The 6159-nt window shown below is 38.8% G+C and overlaps 1 protein-coding gene across 1 annotated transcript in view; it reads left to right on the forward strand.

The window, feature by feature from the left end:
* Positions 1–6159, forward strand: part of LOC311077597 (protein NLRC3-like) — a gene marked incomplete at its 3' end in the record, with an annotated part of 522782 nt that overhangs the window by 281687 nt on the left and 234936 nt on the right. The window lies entirely within an intron of this gene.

Genomic DNA, 6159 nt, shown 5'->3' on the forward strand with positions numbered 1-6159 from the left:
TTATTTTGTCAGTGATGATGCGGTTTATTTCGTGCCGAGCGCACCCGTTAACCAGTATAAAGTGCAGTAACGTTAACGTTAGCTGCTACTCGTGTTTTTGGAGCAGTTTAATGGCTTCAAACAAAAGATGAATCGTCAAGAAAAGGAAAGGCCATTCAATACTTGCTTGATTTAAAAGGCATGAAGATACAACGTGAAGAGACTGTGTGTGAAGATTAGTGATGTGCGGATCGATACTAAAGTATCGATATTTTCGATCCCAGCATTTCCTGCTCTAGTATCGATTCTCATACAAAAATATCGATATTTAAACTCAGTAATTTGGAGTGAGTGTTTATGTTATCATAAGTAATTTGCTGTCACCAGAAAAGACTAATAAGGGGAAGGAACTACTTCTCCTTCCGCCGGTCAGTTGTGTGTGCACTGCGGCTCTGTGACGGAGCCAGCCGGCAGCTGCTGCAGGCCTTCAATTTCCCGCTATTACTGCAGACTGCAGACTGACTATGGCTGACCGCAAAAGGAGTCATGTCTGGCTGTATTTTAGCTGTGAAGACAGTGGTGACGCTGTGTGTGATGTGTGTGGAAAGACAGTGAAATACAGTGGTAACACTACAAACCTCGCTAAACATCTGAGGTTAAGTCATAAGAGTGAATATGATGATATAATGAAACGGCGGTCTGAGGAGGAGGTCCAGGGGAAGAAGACACAAGGTGCTAGGGCAAGACAGACTTCAATCAGCGAGTCATTTGGCAGCAGCGGCAGAAGTTATCCAGGTACAGAGAGATAGCGTGATAGTCGCGTTATCACTGACTGTGGGAAAGTTATTTACGTAGGCTTTAGTTTTTTTATGTTCAAGAGTTCCCCGGAAACCCAGTATTCTTATAACAAGCTAACAGAAAGCAGTTTGTTAAAATAGAAAATACTAGTGAAACATGAAGTAAGCTATCCTAATGAAAAGAATGCAACAATGAGTAGCTTTCCTGAGATCAGTGCTAAGAGAGAGCTGCATATAGCCCATAGTTAAAACTAATAAGAGAGGGATCTCTTTATTCCCCCTGGCCATCATACTGTACAACAACTCATAGTTATGGCAGGGAGGACAATAGACAAAAGAACAATATCTACCTCCATCTGTACTCTTTATTACACTCCATTTGCACTGCTTACTGTGACTAATGTGTTATAAGTTAATTTGATTTTTAATATAGGTTTAATGTAGGCCTAGTCTATCTATCTGTCTGTCTGTCTCTCTGTCTGTCTGTCTATCTATCTGTCTGTCTCTTTGTCTATCTATCTATCTATCTATCTATCTATCTATCTATCTATCTATCTATCTATCTATCTATCTATCTATCTGTCTGTCTGTCTGTCTGTCTGTCTGTCTGTCTATCTATCTGTCTGTCTGTCTGTCTGTCTGTTTCTCTGTCTGTCTATCTATCTATCTATCTATCTATCTATATATCTATCTGTCTGTCTGTCTGTCTGTCTGTCTGTCTCTCTGTCTGTCTATCTATATGTCTGTCTTTTTATCTATCTATCTATCTATCTATCTATCTATCTATCTATCTATCTATCTATCTATCTATCTATCTATCTATCTATCTATCTATCTATCTATCTATCTATCTATCTATCTATCTATCTATCTATAGTGCAGTGTGACTCCATCAGTCAGTTTACCCTCTGTATCTGTGTTTGTAGATGATTCTCCAAAAGCAGCAGCACTCACAAGAAGCCTGGGAGAGATGATTGTGAGGGACCTCCAGCCTATGTCTATAGTAGAAGATAAGGGATTCCAGGCATTTGTAAAAGCTCTTGACCCAAGATACAAACTCCCTAGCAGAAAGAAAATGACTGAAACATATCTTGTTAATATGTTTGATGAGTGCAAAGACAAAGTAAGAGCAACTTTGCAAAATACTTCAAGTGTTGTACTTACCACTGATATGTGGACTTCAGTGTCCACAGAGGCGTACTTGACTGTCACATGCCATGTAATTGAGAATTGGCAAACTAAAGATTTTGTTTTGGAAACGGCGATTTTCCATGGACAGCATACTGCTGATAATATCAGCTCAGAACTTAAACGAATAACAAATGAATGGGGCCTAACTGACAAGGTGATGGCAGTTGTGACAGACAACGGGGCAAATATGGTGGCTGCAGTACACAAGGCTGGGTGGAGGCATTATCCTTGTTTTGCCCACACTCTTAATTTAGTTGTAAAGGACAGTCTAAAAGCTGTCCCTGAAGTGGTGCAGATCCTGGGAAAATGCAGCACAATTGTGTCATTTTTTCACCATAGCACTAAGGCCACAGAGAAGCTTAGGGATGTTCAACAGCAGATGAAAATAGCAGAACACAAGTTGATCCAGTCTGTAGAAACCCGCTGGAATTCAGTTTTCTACATGCTGGACAGGCTGCATGAACAACATGAAGCTGTGACCACAGTCCTCTGTCTTCTAGGCAGGAGTGAATTGTGCATTAATGTGGGAGAATTATCACTCATCACTCAAACTGTTGATGCTCTGAGGCCCTTTGAGGAAATGACAAGGGAGGTATCATCAGAAAAATATGTTTCAGTCTCCAAAGTGATTCCTCTCGTGTCTCTTCTTCAAAGAGCCTGTAAGCATCAGGGCAGCTCTGTTGCCACACAGCTGGCACAGCAATGCCAGCGTAGATTTGCAGGCATTGAGACCAATCACTCTCTAGCTGCTAGTACATTTCTGGATGCTAGGTTTAAACACCTTGGATTTCAAGACAAAAACAATGCTGAGGGAATGAAAAAACGACTTTCCTCTGAGCTAAAGGAAGTCTACCAGACAGTAGAGTCCACTCCCACTCCAACTCCAAGCTCTGAATTGGCACCTACTTCTAGCTCTGCCTCAGTGCCTAGCTCCCAGAGTCCTGCACTTGCCCCAGACTCAGCTGCAACAAAAGTAGGGTTATGGGCAGATTTTGACACGCAAGTTGTGTCTTCCCAACATCACCGGTCAGCTACCACAGACATAATAATTGAAATGCGTCGTTACTCTGAGGAAAAACTGATTCCCAGAGACAAGGATCCACTTGTTTGGTGGCAAGAGCATCATCAAACCTTCCCAGGCTTAAGCAAACTTGCTGTAAAGTACTTGGGAATTGTTGCTACTTCTGTACCTGCAGAGCGGATGTTTTCAAAGGCAGGAGAGGTAGTGAGCAAAAAACGGAACAGACTCAAGGGGAAAACTGTAAACATGCTCTTATTCCTGAACAAAAACCTGTGAATAAGGACAGTTTTCAAAGGCAGGGGAGGTAGTGAGCAAAGAAACAGAGCAGACTCAAGGGGAAAACTGTAAACATGTTTTATTACTTAACAAAACCCTGTGAATAAGGACAATTTTCAGAACAGGCTCAGGTTTAACATTTTCAGGGGAGCCTATTATTATTATTTTTTTTTTTTTGTAAACATGAATGTTTTGTGAAAACAATTTGAGTTAACGGTTTTCAAGGGTGCCTGATTTACATGTGTTGTAAAGAACAGCAAAAAAGTGGATATGGAATATTTTGTGACAAAGTTAAGAGTCACATTTTTTTTATTTGTGTGTAATTTTCAACCTGTTTTGCAAGTCTGAGATTTTCTTTATAATTAAAAAATATAAGAGTAGTTTATTGTCTTGTCATTATGCAGCTATACTTTACTTCACTTTAAACACTTTTAGTTGTCACATCACACTACAAATAAAATACGTAAAAAGTATTGGTATTGGTATCGGTATCGGCAATACCAGCCTGGGTATTACTTGGTATCGGATCGAATAGGAATTAAGTGGTATCGCACATCACTAGTGAAGATGCAGTACAGCTGGATCAAGGATAACGCCACATTTTCTGCCAAATGAGGTACGTTAATGTTATGATTACGTTAGACTTTTTATTGTCTTGTCTTTGTTTTAGACAACACACATACATTATACACACACTACACATATTATTTGACTTTAAACCCCAAATAATGACCTTGAAAGATTATTTTACATTTAACATGACTGCTGTTATACTTGCCTGTAACATTAATGTTAGTCATTCTTTACCAGCTCCCTCTTCGTTGGTTTGTTTCATAGTGTTTCTGTTGTTTTCTTATTTATTGATAGGAGTTTGCTGATACTGTGAGTTACTGTGCATCCCAAGCACCACCCTGCATGCTCTTTATGGGTTTGTATTTTGTTTTATTAGTATATATTTTTTTAATCATTATGAATATTCAATATTGGCAAAACACATTTAAATTTAAAGTCTGAGGAAAAATGTTTATAGAAAGAGTAGGTTGCTGAATACCCCCTTCAAAGATTTTATGCTTATATGGTCAGTAGAAACACATTGTATAGGGAAGATTTAAACCACTATTTTTGGAGCGGCTTTCTGAAGTGATTGTGTAATGTTTTTCATTTTGTAATATCTTATTTGTTTAAGGTGATGGGCATTCAGGATTGCTGTCATTCAAGAAGTTATTATTGACCACATCTCCTACCCCATTGAGGCAGTGAGCTACAAAATACCCAAAGAAAATTGCACTTATCCTGGAGTTCATAATGGTAAGCAACACATTTTTAATGAAAACTTTTTATAGAGCATGTTGTTGTGTTATTGTTTATATAATTTAAAATAATGAAACATATTATAAGGTATAGTTGAGCAGACAAGCTAACATGACATGCAACTGGAGTCCACTGGAAACAGAAGTCTTAGCATTTTATACAGTGTTTGAATTTGAAAGAATTAGGGATGGCAGTTGATAATTTAACAAACGTAAAATACTGTACGATTGTTTTTCAACCTCAACCTGGTCTTTATGATACTTCGTAGTTCAATTTCCTTTATTTAATTTCTTGTGTAGCTAAAAACATATTTTTTTTCTTCATATCCAACTTTCCTGTGCAGAAATCCTGAACGAAGGTCGAAAAGGCTGAAATGAAGGAAACCAAATGTCTACATATTCCCCCAAGACTGCTGAAGTTCCTGTATGAACCACTGAAAACCCATGTAAAGTTTAAGCTTTTGTCAAATCTCTTAATGGACCTTTAACTGAACATACAGAAGAAGGAAAGTTTTTCACGCAAGTTGTTCACTCCAAAATGAAAATAATGTCATTAATTACTCGCCCTTCTGATGTTCCAAACCTGCAAGACTTTAGTTCATCTTCAAGCTCCAGAAAGGTAGAAATTACTACATAAATTTGAGGTTAAACCACTGGAGTCACATGGATTACATTTGTCTGTATACCTTTCTGAACCTTGAAATTGGTAGTTGCGTAAGATGTCAATGGAGGGACAGAAGTCTCTCAGATTTCCTCAAAAATATCTTTAATTTTTGTTCTGAAGACGAATGGAAGTCTTGTGGGGTATGGAACAACATGAGCGTGATTAATTAATGACAATTAAAAATTTTGGGTGAACTAACCCTTTAAGGAATATGGTGTTCTCTTGCAGAAAAAATGGCATCAACACTAAGAGAGAGAGAGAGAGAGAGAGAGAGGGAGAGGGAGGGAGAGAGGGAGGGAGAGAGAGAGGGAGGGAGAGAGGGAGGGAGAGAGGGAGGGAGAGAGGGAGGGAGAGAGGGAGGGAGAGAGGGAAGGAGAGAGAGAGAGAGAGAGAGAGAGAGAGCCTACATTAGATCTTATTGAATCATATAAGCTCATTTTATTTTTTAATTGTCACACTTTAATTGGTAAAATAATTTATTTAATGAACAAATCAAACACAAACATGTAAGGTTTTTATTTGTACACATAACATTGAAACTATGGAGTGTGTTGTGGTTGCTTCGTCTGCCAGAGCTTCTAACACAGGCTTCTGGCTGCTTTATTTTAAATAAGCACCAGATGGCGCTGTTCTCGACACTCTCGATGCTTTGAATCTTTTCCCGGAACAGTTAGGGAAAAGCTTCAGTGATTCATGAGGCTTCATTTTCCCATCCCTACCACATGCAACACACTTTATTAAATAAACTCTAAACTTGACCAACTCAGTCTAGGGAACAGGACTCAGGAACAGACCAACCAACAAAAACATCAAGAACTCAACAAAAACTGAACTAGACACAGGGTTTAAATAGACAGGCAAACAAGCTAAACAAGCTAACAAGGGGGAGTGGTTAATCAGAGACACCTGGGGAGACTAATA

This window comes from Abramis brama (assembly GCF_963993115.1).
Source record: "Abramis brama genome assembly, chromosome: 2".
NCBI lineage: Eukaryota > Metazoa > Chordata > Actinopteri > Cypriniformes > Leuciscidae > Abramis > Abramis brama.